At 38.6% G+C, this 17,226-nt stretch overlaps 1 protein-coding gene across 1 annotated transcript in view; it reads left to right on the forward strand.

Moving 5' to 3' along the window:
- The window catches only part of Apoltp (Apolipoprotein lipid transfer particle), a 2,338,027-nt gene that overhangs the window by 1,029,607 nt on the left and 1,291,194 nt on the right, over positions 1-17,226 (forward strand). The gene's annotated exons all lie outside the window — the stretch shown is intronic.

Here is a 17,226-nt window from a genome sequence, read left to right on the forward strand (position 1 = left end):
ATCGCAAGCGTCACTGAACCAGAAAAAGGTCGAAAGGACAGAAGACGCCACAACTCAAAAGTTGGGAGAGTGGCAGGTAGCCAAACCCAAAAAGGAGATTAGGAAGAAAATGACTAAAGCCAGGCCGGATGCAATCATAATTTCCAAAGCTGGAGATGCTACGTATGCTGACATACTGCTAAAAGTGAGGAGTTACGATGAACTAAAAGCCCTAGCGGGTGATGTCAAAACTATTAGAAGAACGGCAAAAGGAGATTTGTTGCTGCAGCTTAAAAGAGCCCAAGATGGAAAAACAAGCACTTACCAAGCGGAGATTGAAGCAGTGCTAAAGGAGTCAGCGAAGGTCACAGCAAAATCTTAAGTGATCACGCTACAGTTCAGAGATCTCGATGAAATAACTACGCCGGATCAAAGCTTTGCAGAAAATGCGGTCAGGAGGGACACAAGGCCGCGAACTGCTCGTTATGTGGGGGAGAACATTCGGCAGGCAGTTTTAGATGCCCACAACGGGAAGGAAGCAGCCAGATTGCCCTATGAGATTGTTGCAACTCAATTTAAACCACTGTGAAGCGGCCCAAGACCTCTTATCCCAAACAATGTTTGATGGAGGATTTGACTTAGCGGTATTCCCTGAGCCATACAAAAATAAGCCGGAGCAAGGCTGGCTCACGGACTCGTCGGGAAAGCCTCAATTTGGATACCTGGAAGACTTCTTCCGCAGGAAAGGATGGCACCAACAGTGGCAGAATTCACGTCGGCAAAAATCAAATGAATATACATTTTTATTTGCTATGCACCTCCGAGCATGAGTAGTACAGAGTTTGAGAATGTGATTTTTGGGATGACCATAGAGGCACAGGGTAAACACTCGCTTATAATATGTGGAGACTTCAATGCATGGTCAACTGTATGGGGTAGTAGTAGAACTACCGATAGAGGTAGAGTTCTTCTCGAAAGCCTTACACCCCTGAGGCTAGAACTTCTAAATGAGGCAGGGAAATATACATTCGACACTGGCAATAGACGCTCCATTATAGATCTCACGTTTGCTGGTAGCGAAATAGCGAGATGAGCAAAATGGTCCATCAGTAACGTCTACACCCACAGCGACCACAAAGCTATTAGCCTAAAGCTAGTGGAAACTGCACCAAGGAACGCCTCCAACCAACTGCAAAGAATAAGATGGAAACAACACCTTTTTGAACCAGAAGTATTTGATGTTGAATAGAACGATGCCCTAATACGAAGGACACATGCGGAAGATCTTTTGTTTCAAATATCTAAGTCATTAGGTATGGCGTATGATGCTGCCATGCCCAGAAGTCGCGCAAAAGTAAATCGGACTCCGGTATATTGGTGGAACGAGGAAATGGCGGAGGAGCGTAGAAAATGCCACAATGCACGGCGAAGGGCACAAAGGGCACGCTCGTCGCCACGATATGATGAGCTACACAATACCTACATAGCCCAAAGAACGACGCTTAAAAATACTATAAAAAAGAGCAAGAGAGCCTGATTCAAGGAACTGATGGATAGTGCTGATCTTGATCCTTGGGGATTGGCTTACAGAACGGTGATGGCGAAAATTAAAGGGCGGAAATCAGAGCAGCCTACATGCCCGATACTAATGAGAAGAATCGTAGAAACTCTTTTTCCGACACAAGATTACCGGACCTATCAAAGAGATGTTCTCGAAAAAATGGAAATCCCAAAAATAGCAGAGCAGGAGGGACTAGATGCAACACAAAGAGTTGCGGACAGTAAGTCTCCAGGACCTGATGAAGTGCCAAATATAGCTCTTGAATCAGCGATAAAGTCTAGAACATCGGTACTTACGGATCTCTTCAACGCCTGTTTCCAAGAAGGCGTCTTCCCTCGCTCATGGAAACGTCAAAGATTGGTTCTATTGCTGAAACCTGGTAAGATGCCCGACCAGCCATCTTCATACAGGCCACTTTGTATGTTGGATTCAATAGGAAAGATTCTCGAACGTATTATCAGTGGGCGTCTGCAGCAGACCCTGGCTTGTCAAATAGTCAGTTTGGATTTCGAAAATCGAGATCCACGATAGATGCAATACAAACAGTTGTCAATATAGACCGCGGAGCCATAACCGGAGGCCAAATTAAAAGGAAGCTCTGTGCACTGATAACTTTGGATATTAGAAATGCTTTTAACACCGCGAACTGGATGCAGGTAATGACAGCGCTACGAAGCTTTAGCACACCTGCCTACCTGCTCCGAATAATTGGTAGCTCTCTAAGCGACAGAGTACTCCTTTTTGATACGGATGAGGGACCAAGAAAGCACAACATCACGGGCGGTGTCCCTCAGGGATCTGTTCTAGGTCCAACTCTTTGGAATGCGATGTATGACGGGGTGCTAAAAATCGACCTTCCCGGAGGCACAGAAATTGTCGGCTATGCAGATGATATTGTCGTAGTAGCAGTGGCCAAGAAACTTGATCTGATCCAAGCATTATGTAATGACGCCGTGGGCTGGAGATGGCTAGCAATAAGACAGAAGTGGTTCTGGTTAGCTTAAAGCGGACGGTGGATGATTTGGTCCTAACCATAGGAGATAATCAAATAAATTCACAACCTTCCTTGAAATATCTAGGAGTAATTACTGACTCAAAACTAACCTTTAGGGAGCACTTCGGTGCGGTGGGGGAGAAAGTTTCTAGAGTTAGTGGAGCCCTAACGCGAATAATGCCCAATATCGGCGGCCCAAGCGAAGCTAACCGTCAGCTATTATCCAACGTAACCAGCTCTATAATATTATATGCAGCACCAGTATGGCACGGATCTAAAATGGTCCACCAAAAATATATACTAGCAGCCTAACGCATTACTGCTATACGAATAGCATGTGCTTATCGGACGGTGTCCGACGACGCGATCCATGTTTTATCCAGGAAAACCCCATTAGATCTACTCTCAGGTGAAATGGCCGATCTGCATGGATTGGAATCAGCCGACCATCTGAAGATGCTAAGAAAAGCGCAAGGCCACGAACAATAGTTAGGTGGCAAGAACGGTGGGAGGATTCGAGAAAAGGGCGCTGGACCTTCATGCTAGTCTGGAATATAGCGGAAAGGTACGAGCGAAAACACGGCGAACTAAATTAACACCTCACACAGATATTGAGCGGGCACGGGGGCTTCAAGTAATATCTACATAAGCGTGGGATAGAGGAGGATCCTTTCTGTCCAAACTGTCCCTCCGAATTGGAAAGCGCAGAACATGTAATGTTTCATTGCCCTCGTTTTCACGGCAAAAGACTGTCTGTAAACAGAGTTTTTGGAGAGGAGCCTTTCATTAGGAATTTATTTCCACGAATGTGCGGACAAATAGATTGTTGGATAGCTGTGAGCAAGATGGCCTTTATAGTTTGTTTGTAAGAGCTTGGGAAGAAAACGGAAAAGAACACGCTCAGTTTTTTAAAAATTGTGCAAACAAACCACTCTTTGATTTTGATGAAGACATTGAAATAATAGAGTTGATTCCACCTCCGAAACTTCATCTCTTACTAGGCGTTATAAATAAACTTTATGAAAGCAACTTAAAAGAATCTGAAATAGGAAGCAATGAATGGGGTAAAGAATGCCATGTAGATCGTGAAGTTTACTTCGGACAGTCTTCTTTTAACGGCAATTCCTGCAAAAATTGCAAGTTTTTGAATCTGTGCATGCAGATTTTAAAAAGACGTGGGTTAAGTACAATGTAAAAATATCTCATCGAGAATTCTATAGTCATTTACTGAGAGCAGTTTGCGAATACAATAGTTGCCATTCGTGATTCAAATAAATTGGAGAAGCTGATTAACGAACTTTTGTGGTTTCAAACAAAAATATGCATTTTTAAATGATGTATATTGGAACGATTTTCCGTCATCCCTTGTCAAATTTGGTTTTGAGACAAACCGGTTTCGGCCTTGTGCCATCGTCAGTGTCGATTTTCGTTCTGATCTGTTGTTGTCGTTTGTCCTGTATTTATAGTTCGTAGGTATATGAGCAGGTATTTTCAAATTGATGCTTGTGTATATTTAGTTATGTGTATGTGCTGTGTGTTCATTCAGAACCGAGGGTGGTTTACTAATCGATTTGTGTGGCTGATTGGGGTAGGTAGAAATCTGTGATTTTAGTCGTTTGACCTTCTTTGTCGGTTTTTTGTTTTGGTGTGTTAATTGTTTTGTGTTTATTTGTTGTTGTGTGTTTGTCTGTTGTGCCTGTGTGATTAAGTTGTTTCCTGTAAACTAGTTTTAAAGGCTCGAATATTGTGTCAGAAATTGTGTTTATCTGTTCGTTTATTATTCTACCGTCGAATGTTTTCTGTTTGTAGATTTCCATGTTTTCGAGTACGTTGAGACCTCGGCCCTTTTCCTGTATGTGAAGAACCCTAACTGTTTTATTGATGTTTGCTGGGGAACATTCATTCTCGACCATGTGATTCGCGAAGTTAGACTCGGGTATAATATTTGGATTCCGTATTTTTTTGTTGTAATCTCTAATATGTTCTCTGAACCTCGTTCTTATTTGCCGTCCTGTTTGTACTATGTAACTATGCTGGCATCCGCAGGTAAGCTTGTATACGCCGTGGCTGCTAAACGGATCGAATACAGAGGAGAAAACAATAAAGAATCTACGGCATAAACTAAGGAAAAACAATATTGTCACAACGAAAGCGGACAAAGGAAACACCACTGTGCTAATCGAAAAAGAGCAATATATATCCAAAACCGAGGATCTCATAGAGGAAAACAAATCAAAGTTGCTATAAAGAATGCAACCAATATAGTAGATTCTAACATGGCACATAGATTGGTCCAAATGAACCCTTCGGCTCCTCCACTGGTTGTGCTACCAAAAATCCACAAGCCGGACACGCCAATGAGGCCCATCATTAATTTTAAATCGGCACCATGTTACAAACTGTCCAAATATTTAAAAACGATATTGATAGATACTCTGGAGCTAAGGAACGAATATGCAATAGCTAACACAACAGAACTAATAGAGAGACTCGAGACCGTAGAGCTAACAAGAAACAGCAAATTGGTATCTTTTGACATAAAAGATTTATACCCATCTATACCACTATCGGAGACTTTGGACATAGTTAGCTCAACAATAGTTCATAACACAAAAAACAAAGTGAAAAGTATGCAAATCACAAATACGCTAAGAACCACTTTACGTCAAAACTATTTTCAATTCAACAATAAAATATATAGACAAACAAACGGTCTTGGAATGGGAAGCCCCACATCAGCAATTCTTATGGAAGTGTTCATGCAAAATCTGGAAGAAAAGTACATACAGGAGCTGAAGTCCAAATAAGGCGTGTCATTTTATGCTAGATACGTGGATGACATAATATGCGTTTTAACTACTAATAACGAAGAGCTTGTACTGGAGTACCTCAACAAGCAGCACGGAAATATAAAATTTATAATGGAAACCGAAAAAGAGGGAGGAATCAACTATCTAGACCTCACGATAAATATTGATAAAGAAGCCAAAAGATTTAACAATGACATATATAGAAAGTCAACGGCCACCGATACAATAATACACAATACCTCAAATCACCCTCAACAGCATAAAAATACAGCATTAAGGCACTTGGTACATAGACTTGAAAGAACACCGCTTACACAAGAGGCATATAAGAGAGAACTTGAGGTCATATATAATATCGCTGCAAACAACGGATATAAAAAAGCACTAGTAGATATGCTCAGAAGGACAAATGGAGAACCAAAAAGAAATAATGAAAAGGAAAATAATAGCTGGCCGACTATGACATATACTGGAAAAGCAACATATAAATTGGCAAACTTCTTTAAAAAATACAACATTAACACAGCATTCAAAACATCGAACAATCTAGGGCGAAAACTAAGAACTAACATTAACTCAGAGGATCTGTTTAGCAGCCACGGAGTATACAAGCTTACCTGCGGATGCCAGCATAGTTACATAGGACAAACAGGACGGCAAATAAGAACGAGGTTCAGAGAACATATTAGAGATTACAACAAAAAATACGTAATCCAAACATTATACCCGAGTCTAACTTCGCGAATCACATGGTCGAGAATGAATGTTCCCCAGCAAACATCAATAAAACATTTAGGGTTCTTCACATACAGGAAAAGGGCCGACGTCTCAACGTACTCGAAAACATGGAAATCTACAAACAGAAAACATTCGACGGTAGAATAATAAACGAACAGATAAACACAATTTCTGACACAATATTCGAGCCTTTAAAACTTGTTTACAGGAAACAACTTAATCACACAGGCACAACAGACAAACACACAACAACAAATAAACACAAAACAATTAACACACCAAAACAAAAAACCGACAAAGAAGGTCAAACGATTAAAATCACAGATTTCTATCTACCCCAGTCAGCCACACAAATCGATTAGTAAACCACCCTCGGTTCTGAATGAACACACAGCACATACACATAACTAAATATACACAAGCATCAATTTGACAATACCTGCTCATATACCTACGAACTATAAATACAGGACAAACGGCAACAACAGACCAGAACGAAAATCGACACTGACGATGGCACAACGCCGAAACCGGGTTGTCTCAAAACCAAATTTGACAAGGGATGACGGTAATTATTCAAATATACATCATTTATCTACCCTGTCTGAAAATCAACCAAACAAAATAAGTCAGTTATTGCTTGTCAGGCTGTTAACTTGAACGCGAACGGACTACTAACAATTTACAAGCGACGTCTACTGAAAATATATAAAGCAAAGGCGAGCATTTGGTTCAACGAACAATGCCTGGAATTGAATGTTACTCCGAAATTCGCAAAAATAACAATAAAGGCAAATACCAAATCTAGCAGGAAAACAGAAAAGCGGAAAAGAATTTTTTAAAATATGAGTTGGAAAGCTTATACTCGAAGAAGGATGAGATAAATGCCGAGTTATTATCTATCCATTTAAGATGGGCAGAACAACTACCTACGTCTGCATTAATGGAATGTTTCGACTGCATTAAGACAGAGGTCGATCAGGAACTACAACAAAAATACATGCCGCTGAACCGAAAATTGGACAAACTGGCAGGACGACGAGAGGGTAACCAAAACCAAAACACTCACCAGTTTCATGACAAGTTCGTTAAACTCACAACGGTGGCCATTACCAAGGAAGAGGCACAACTTCTCGAAAAGAGCCTGAAGCACAATATCATGGACCAGAATACAGTAAGAAAAACGGAGCAAGCGATTATAGATGCGGAGATCGCAATATCATTGATACCACAGGAAGAACAGGAGCACGCAAGACACATGTGCAGGGAAATCATAAAAAAGGAGGTGAAAGCACAGGAAGGACAAAAATCGAATACAGAGGAGAAAACAATAAAGAATCTACGGCACAAATTAAGGAAAAACAACGAAAGCGGACAAAGGAAACACCACTGTGCTAATCGAAAAAGAGCAATATATATCCAAAACAGAGGATCTCATAGAGGAAATGAAATGTCGTAGAATGAGAGAGGATCCCACAGATGAATACCAAAAACAAATCAAAGTTGCTATAAAGAATGCAACCAATATAGTAGATTCTAACATGGCACATAGATTGGTCCAAATGAACCCTTCGGCTCCTCCACTAGTTGCGCTACCAAAAATCCACAAGCCGGACACGCCAATGAGGCCCATCATTAATTTTAAATCGGCACCATGTTACAAACTGTCCAAATATTTAAAAACGATATTGATAGATACTCTGGAGCTAAGGAACGAATATGCAATAGCTAACACAACAGAACTAATAGAGAGACTCGAGACCGTAGAGCTAACAAGAAACAGCAAATTGGTATATTTTGACATAAAAGATTTATGCCCATCTATACCACTATCGGAGGCTTTGGACATAGTTAGCTCAACAATAGTTCATAACACAAAAAATAAAGTGAAAAGTATGCAAATCACAAATACGCTAAGAACCACTTTACGTCAAAACTATTTTCAATTCAACAATAAAATATATAGACAAACAAACGGTCTTGGAATGGGAAGCCCCACATCAGCAATTATTATGGAAGTGTTCATGCAAAATCTGGAAGAAAAGTACATACAGGAGCTGAAGTCCAAATTAGGCGTGTCATTTTATGCTAGATACGTGGATGACATAATATGCGTTTTAACTACTAATAACGAAGAGTTTGTACTGGAGTACCTCAACAAGCAGCACGGAAATATAAAATTTACAATGGAAACCGAAGAAGACGGAGGAATCAACTATCTAGACCTCACGATAAATATTGATAAAGAAGCCAAAATATTTAACTATGACATATATAGAAAGTCGACGGCCACCGATACAATAATACACAATACCTCCAATCACCCTCAACAGCATAAAAATGCAGCATTAAGGCACTTGGTACATAGACTTTATAGAACACCGCTTACACAAGAGGCATATAAGAGAGAACGTGAGGTCATATATAATATCGCTGCAAACAACGGATATAAAAAAGCACTAGTGGATAAGCTCAGAAGGACAAATGGAGAACCAAAAAGAAATAATGAAAAGGAAAATAATAGCTGGACGACTATGACATATACTGGAAAAGCAACATATAAATTGACAAAATTCTTTAAAAAATACAACATTAACACAGCATTCAAAACATCGAACAATCTAGGGCGAAAACTAAGAACTAACATTAACCCAGAGGATCCGTTTAGAAGCCACGGCGTATACAAGCTTACCTGCGGATGCCAGCATAGTTACATAGGACAAACAGGACGGCAAATAAGAACGAGGTTCAGAGAACATATTAGAGATTACAACAAAAAAATACGGAATCCAAACATTATACCCGAGTCTAACTTCGCGAATCACATGGTCGAGAATGAATGTTCCCCAGCAAACATCTATAAAACATTTAGGGTTCTTCACATACAGGAAAAGGGCCGACGGCTCAACGTACTCGAAAACATGGAAATCTACAAACAGAAAACATTCGACGGTAGAATAATAAACGAACAGATAAACACAATTTCTGACACAATATTCGAGCCTTTAAAACTTGTTTACAGGAAACAACTTAATCACACAGGCACAACAGACAAACACACAACAACAAATAAACACAAAACAATTAACACACCAAAACAAAAAACCAACAAAGAAGGTCAAACGACTAAAATCACAGATTTCTATCTACCCCAGTCAGCCACACAAATCGATTAGTAAACCACCCTCGGTTCTGAATGAACACACAGCACATACACATAACTGAATATACACAAGCATCAATTTGACAATACCTGCTCATATACCTACGAACTATAAACACAGGACAAACGACAACAACAGATCAGAACGAAAATCGGCACTGACGATGGCACAACGCATTTTTAAATATTTTCATACATTTAAAGCGATACGTGGAATCCTTGTTAATTCGTTGTAGTTCTATAAATAGAACAAAAACAGCAACAATGCCAAGTTTCTCTGAAAACCGCTTTACAAACATGCATAACTTCAACACATAACTACATAAGAAGTATGTGATGTGTAGAAGATAATATATGCGAAAGAAAGCAATCGGAAAAAACTTTACAACAACTAAGGAATGACGTGGCTGAATGCGTTTGTAACCATTTCAACTATCGTAGGAGTGCGGGTTCGACTCCCACTCCCGGGAGAAAAGGCTTTGAAGAGATTTACATGGTATAATCGACACAGTTGTCACCTTGTCCGTCCTGATGTCACGTTGTTTAAATTTTTCCCAAATTATTAAATAAATTATACAATTTAAAATTGCTTGAAATAAATATTTTCATACATTTAAAGCGATACGGGCAATCCCCGGTTAACTCATAAAAGTAGACAACATTTGGTTAGTTCGTTGTAGTTCTATAAAAATAACAAAAACGCAACAATGCCAAGTTTCTCTGAAAACCGCCTTACAAACATGCATAACTTCAACACATAACTACATACGAAGTATGTGATGTGTAAAAGATAATATATGCGAAAGAAGGCAATTGGGAAAAACTTTACAACAACTAAGGCATGACGTAGCTGAATGCGTTTGTAACCATTTCAACTATCGTAGGAGTGCGGGGTCGACTCCCACTCCCGGCAGAAAAGGCTTTGAAGAGATTTACTAGATATAATCGAAACAGCTGTCGCCTTGACCGTCCTGATGTCACGTTGTTTAAATTTTTCCCAAATCATTAAATAAATTATAAAATTAAAAATAGCTTGAAATAAATGTTTTCATACATTTAAAGCGAGACGGGCAATCCCCGGTTAACTCATATAAGTAGACAGCATTTGGTTAATTCTTTGTAGTGCTATAAATAGAACAAAAACAGCAACAATGCCAAGTTTCTCAGAAAACCGCCTTACAAACATGCATAACTTCAACACATAACTACATACGAAGTATGTGATGTGTAGAAGATAATATATGCGAAAGAAGGCAGTTGGGAAAAACTTTACAACAACTAAGGCATGACGTAGCTGAATGCGTTTGTAACCATTTCAACTATGTAGGAGTGCGCGTTCGACTCCCACTCTCGGGCGAAAAGGCTTTGAAGAGATTTACAAGGTATAATCGAAACAACTGTCGCCTTGTCCGTCCTGATGTCACGTTGTTTAAATTTTCCCCAAACTATTAAATAAATTATAAAATTAAAAATTGCTTGAAATAAATGTTTTTATACATTTAAAGCGATACGGGCAATCCCCGGTTAACTCATATAAGTAGACAACATTTGGTTAATTCGTTGTAGTTCTATAAATAGAACAAAAACAGCAACAAAGCCAAGTTTCTCTGAAAACCGCCTTACAAACATGCATAACTTCAACACATAACTACATACGAAGTATGTGATGTGTAGAAGATAATATATGCGAAAAAAGGCAATTGGGAAACACTTTACAACAACTAAGGCATGACGTAGCTGAATGCGTTTGTAACCTTTTCAACTATCGTAGGAGTGCGGGTTCGACTCCCACTCCCGGGCGAAAAGGCTTTGAAGAGATTTACAAGGTATATTCGAAACAACTGTCGCCTTGTCCGTCCTGATGTCACGTTGTTTAAATTTTTCCCAAATTATTAAATAAATTAAAAATATGCATTATTTTGTAAATTTTGTTTAAAATAGTTGTTTGCATTTGTACGATATTCAATGTATATCGTATATTGATGGCGCTGAGACAACAAAAATTGAAGAGAAAAAATAAACATCGGAGGCAGTTACGAGCACAAACTTGAACTTGGTATTGGCTTCAATATCTGCACAAATATCGACAGTAACATCCAAGATGGAAACACAACTGAAAGAACAGGAGACACGTATACAATCTGAAGAAGACTCGTACAAAAACCAAGATGGAAACACAGTTAGAAGAACAGAAGGCATATATGGCTGAGCAGTTGAAAACACAAGAAACTCGCATATCCTCGCAACTGTCAAAACAGGAGGCAAGGGCATCATCAAAACTGGAAGCGCAGGATGGAAAAATTGCTGAATTTCAGGCAGAAGTCGATGATTTGAAAGGTCGTGTGGAGCAGTTACAACTAATCTCCCTGCTGTTCCAGCGAGTAATTCAAAGGTAAAAACACCATCCTTTGAGGGTTCTGTTCCTTTCCAGGTGTTTAAGATTCAGTTTGGGAAGACCGCAGCAGTGAAAAACTGGAGTGCTGAAGATAAAGTTGTTGAACTATTTGTGGCATTGGAAGGATCTGCTGCTGAGATCCTGCAGACTATTCCCGAGGGAGAGCGGAACAACTACGAAACACAGAAAGCAGTAATACCAAATAAATTTGCAAAACCGCTCCCAAAAACCTAATGAGACTTTGTAGGAGTTTGCCCCGGATGTTGAAAGATTGGCTCATCTCGCAAATGCGGACGCACCCGTGGAACACACCGAAAGTGTAAAAATTCAGAGCTTTATAAATGGCATACGGGACGTCGAAATGAAGTGAGCCACGCAAACCCAAAGCCAACATTCGCAGAAACGGTATCACATGCATTAACTCAGGAAACTGCCTCACTATTGAGTAAACCAGCTTACAAAGCCCATCGTGGGGAAGTGGAAAGACCAGACTGGGAAGACACAGGTTTGGAAGCATTAAAAGGAACGCAGCAGAAAAGCGATGGTGCCGTCAAATGCTTTAAATGTGGAAAGACAGGGCACAGTGCACGTCATTGCAGCATCGGTCCTGGTAGTTCCAACTTGGCTGGTCGTAAACGCAAAACTGGAGGAGATAAGCAAGAACGTGTCAGATGTAAAGACCGAAAACTTGTCCCAGATATTGCATGTCCTGTGATATCTATCACGCAAATTGGAAGAAAATCAAGCAGTCTTACCGTCAAAGGAAATGTGGATGGCAAGGAGCGTGTACTGACTGTAGATACGGGCGCATTTGATGAAATTTGATGAAATTTGAAGCTTCGAGTTTATATAGGGTATATAATATATATACCACCGATCTCTATGATTTTTTCAGACGACAATATATGCTATAGGTATGCATTTGGTGAAATTTGAAGCTTCTAACTGTCAAAAAGAGAGAAAATGTGAAAAGTTTCTTATCTGAGCAATCGGTTGTATGAGATATATACTATATATACCACCGATATCTATGATTTTTTCAGACAACAATATATGCTATATAAGTATGCATTTGGTGAAATTTGAAGTTTCTAGCTGTTAAAATGGGGCTGAAATTGCGAAAATATATGTATATTCTATATATATATTAGGGCGGGTCGATTTAAAAATCGCTCATTGCTCTGTGAAAATCGTATTCTAGGGATCAAAATAAGAAACTTTGCCGAAGGAACCATACCTCTAAAACGAATTCTGATGTCCCCCAATTTGGGTCGAACTTTTGGGTAGGGGCAAATTTTGAAAAATCCCACTTTGACCCATTTCGAGTGCTCCAATCGATGCCAGTGGCACACCCCCTGGAAACCCCTGGGGGTTCACCATACAAACATTTCAAAAAATCGCCGGCTTTGCACTTTACATGAAAAAATCAGCTAAATGGCTACGTGGTAAGGCCAATTGACCTTATGGCCGTTGATCTTATGTCACCACACCATCACATTAATGCATTGTCATCGGTCCTTGATACGTATGCAAAGTTTCAAATTAATCAGACTTCTAGAAACCGGTGAAAATTAAGCTCAAAGATTCCGTTCCATACAGGCCAAGCTAATAAAAGCGTGATAAAAATGAATTTAACTTAGTAATAGAAAAGAAATAAAAAAAAATTATTAGAAATTAGCGTTTTTACAACCCTTTTAAAACCAAGGCATCACTGTGATGCATTTGCATGTCGTAAACATAGTTGTGTGTGTTTTTTATTCAACCGTTTTAAAAAATGAAGGTATCACTGTGACAATTGCAGATCGAAATTACCATTTCATTCTTATTACCTCGTGTCGTAGACCATATATAACGCAACAGTTTTTGTGAATCCATTAAGTCGTTGTGATGAACTCAAAGTGTGAAGTGCTAATTTCAGATAAAAAAAATATTTCAAAAAAATAATAAGTGAAGTGACCATTCCAAATCAAAGAATTTACAATGAATCCACCATCCTCTACACCGCAAGATGAAGCAACTACTTCAACAACTATGGAAAACCCAATGAGTCATATACCCAAGCATAATGTTCCAGTCTTACGTAACCAATCAATGCAGAATTGGGTTCTCTCAAAATAACAGGATGAGGTTCTTTTACCATCCTAGTATGATACTTCTCATCAATTTTATCCATCGTTTCTTCTCTTGATTTGCTCTTGATACTTGTCAAGCAATTTATTCAATTTATTAAATACACTTTTTTCAGCATTATTTCCATACCAAGTTTTTCCCAAATTCCAATCAACTTATCTTGTACTTGAATAGTGAATGATTTATGGGAAAACTTTTTTTGTTCTGTTTTAGCACGTTCGCTTAAATAAAAATAATATCTCAAGCTATCCAGATGGGTTGGTAAATTAAGATCAGTTAAATCAGTATACACACCAAAAACAGTAACATCATGCTTGGGTATATGACTCATTGGGTTTTCGATAGTTGTTGATGTAGTTGCTTCATCTTGCGGTGTAGCGGATGGTGGATTCATTGTAAACTTTTTGATTTGGAATGGTCACTTCACTTAATATTTTTTTTGAAATATTTTTTTATCTGAAATTAGCACTTCACACTTTGAGTTCTTCACAACGACTTAATGCATTCACAAAAACTGTTGCGTTATATATGGTCTACGAGACGAGGTAATAAGAATGAAATGGTAATTTCAATTCTACCTGCTGTGTCTTGTGGTGGCTGAAAAAAAACAACACAAGCAATTTTTCGATCTGCAATTGTGTCACAGTGATACCTTCATTTTTTAAAACGGTTGAATAAAAAACCCACACAACTATGTTTACGACATGCAAATGCATCACAGTGATGCCTTGGTTTTAAAAGGGTTGTAAAAACGCTAATTTCTAATAATTTTTTCTAATTTCTTTTCTATCACTAAGTTAAATTCATTTTTAGCACGCTTTTATTATCTTGGCCTGTATGTAACGGAATCTTTGAGCTTAATTTTCACCGGTTTCTAGAAGTCTGATTAATTTGAAACTTTGCATACGTATCAAGGACCGATGACAATGAATTAATGTGATGGTGTGGTGACATAAGATCAACGGCCATAAGGTCAATTGGCCTTATCACCACTTTTAATGGCGATAAGTTTGATCGCAACTTTGCACACCTATCAATGCTCGATGACAATGCATTAATGCGATGGTGCGGTGACATAAGGTCATCGGCCATAAGGTCAATTGGCCTTATTACCACACAGCCATTTAGCTGATTTTTTCATGTAAAGTGCAAAACCGGCGATTTTTTGAAATGTTTTTATGGTGAACCCCCAGAGGGTTCCAGGGGGTGTGCCACTCGCATCGGTGGGTCGGGCGTCCAAACTTGGTGGGGCTCGGTCATACATTTGGACTCGATTGGAGCACTCTAAATGGGTCAAAGTGGGATTTTTCAAAATTTGCCCCTACCCAAAAGTTCGACCCAAATTGGGGGACATCAGAATTTGTTTTAGAGGTATTGTTCCTTCGGCAAAGTTTGTTATTTTGATCCCTAGAATACGATATTCACAGAGCAATGAGCGAATTTTAAATCGACCCGCCCTAATATATATACTATATATACCACCATATATATACTATATATACCACCGACCTCTTTCATTTTTTAACACAACAATATATTCTATATACGTAAGCAATTGGTTAAATTTGAAGCTTATAGCTGTTAAATTGGGGCAGAAATTGCGAAAAGTTTCTTATCTGAACAATCGGTTGTATGAGATATACACTATATATAACACCGATCTCCGAAGAGGGGGAAGTTGTCACAAAATCCAAATTCTACCAACGATTAAGGCTGGGCTTATCAAACAAAAAATGCTTGAAATGCCAATTTTTAGCGGATATGAGTAAAATCGGATATTGGAAAAAATTTCAAATAAAAATTTAGAAAAACTTATTTGAAACAAGTAAGGACGGTACTGTCTTCATACTTTTCATGAATGGGGCTGAAAAATAAACTTATCCCATTCATAATCTACAAATAACCGGCTGTATAAGATAAGAAATATATTGTGACGAATATTAATATCACTAAGCGATATTACCATCACTAAGCCGATACTAAGCAGTATGTACATTGTGAGGACCCCAAAGCGGAGGACTTTGTATCCTCACAACATACATATATCCATACATTTTTTCTAAAGAACATACATTTTGAAATAACTTGAAATTTATGTTAATATTTGAATTTATCACTTATACATTTTATATGAAGCACCAGAAATATACATATGTATACGTTTATGAATTATACCCTAAATATATATATTCTGTTGTACATTGAATTGATAATTATTAAATTAAAGAACAAATTAGACTTGCGCACTTTTGCACGCAAGCAAAATATTTACATTTTCGCAAACATAAATTTTAAATATAGGATCACCCTAACATGCATGGAATATCTCGAAGGGAGGTAGATACGCATAAAACAGAAAAATGCAGCGGTCAATCAACCCTTTGCACACTCAAAATCCAATACACCCAGCTACAAATACAACATACATACATAATAACTTAAGTGAACGGTAATCAGCAGCAGGTCGTCAAAATAAGCGCCGCTACTAATTGAAATTTCGCTATACATATTTACGCACTAGCATACAACACACCAACGCACGCCATACAACAGACGGCAGAAGTATTAGGCAAAGCAAAACACAACATTAGAATCAGGTGACCACAAACAAATGTACAAACACACAATAGTTAAAGCAAAGGCTGGAAAGCACGGTATGAGCAAGTACAAAGGCATTGTATTCAATAAGGAGCATTATGGTGCGTGGAAATTCATAGGAAGGAAATATTCACCGGAATAACAGTTGTTTTATATTGTTAATACTATTAGTCAGAAGTTGTTATTATAAAATAACCGTGCCTGCGTGCAAAAATTAGTATATAAGGGCGACGAGTTCGCATTAAAATTGAGAGATTAGGAGACAGGCATACGAGTCGGTAGGTTTTATGACTACCGACCAAGAGTACACCTAAAAGTTGTTGACTTCATTTGTACTAAAAAGTATATTCGTCTGGATGCTTTATTACTCCATTCGACCGCAGATGTTGGCCGAGGTCTTTATTAACTCAGTCACCTCTTACAAAGCAAGGGAATCAGCTAGGAGTAGAAATAGAATTTTTATTAAATAAATACTTTTATAACGTTTTTGTACGAAATAAACAGGGTTATTCTTTTAGAAAGACAGGTAGGAATTTCTACTTTCAGGAACCCTGGACGAACTGAGGCCAACCCCGGCAAAGTCAAAGGAAAAGTCCGCCACATTTGGGCGTCCGAGCTGGTTAAAAAAATCAAATTTTAAGATATATTTTCAGAGCATCAGAAACGAAGATGGAAACAAGATTCACACACTTCTGGGTTAATACGACGAGGATATAATGCATAGCAATGGTAAAGGTATCATGGGTATACTATCTCACTCGAGAGGATCTGGTAGCCTACAGCACGGAATTTGGGCTAAAGGATGGCGTAACGGTTGAAAAACTAAGAAAACGATTGGCGGCATTCATCCAAGAGGAG

This window comes from Eurosta solidaginis, chromosome 2, assembly GCF_040869045.1.
Source record: "Eurosta solidaginis isolate ZX-2024a chromosome 2, ASM4086904v1, whole genome shotgun sequence".
Classification (NCBI taxonomy): domain Eukaryota; kingdom Metazoa; phylum Arthropoda; class Insecta; order Diptera; family Tephritidae; genus Eurosta; species Eurosta solidaginis.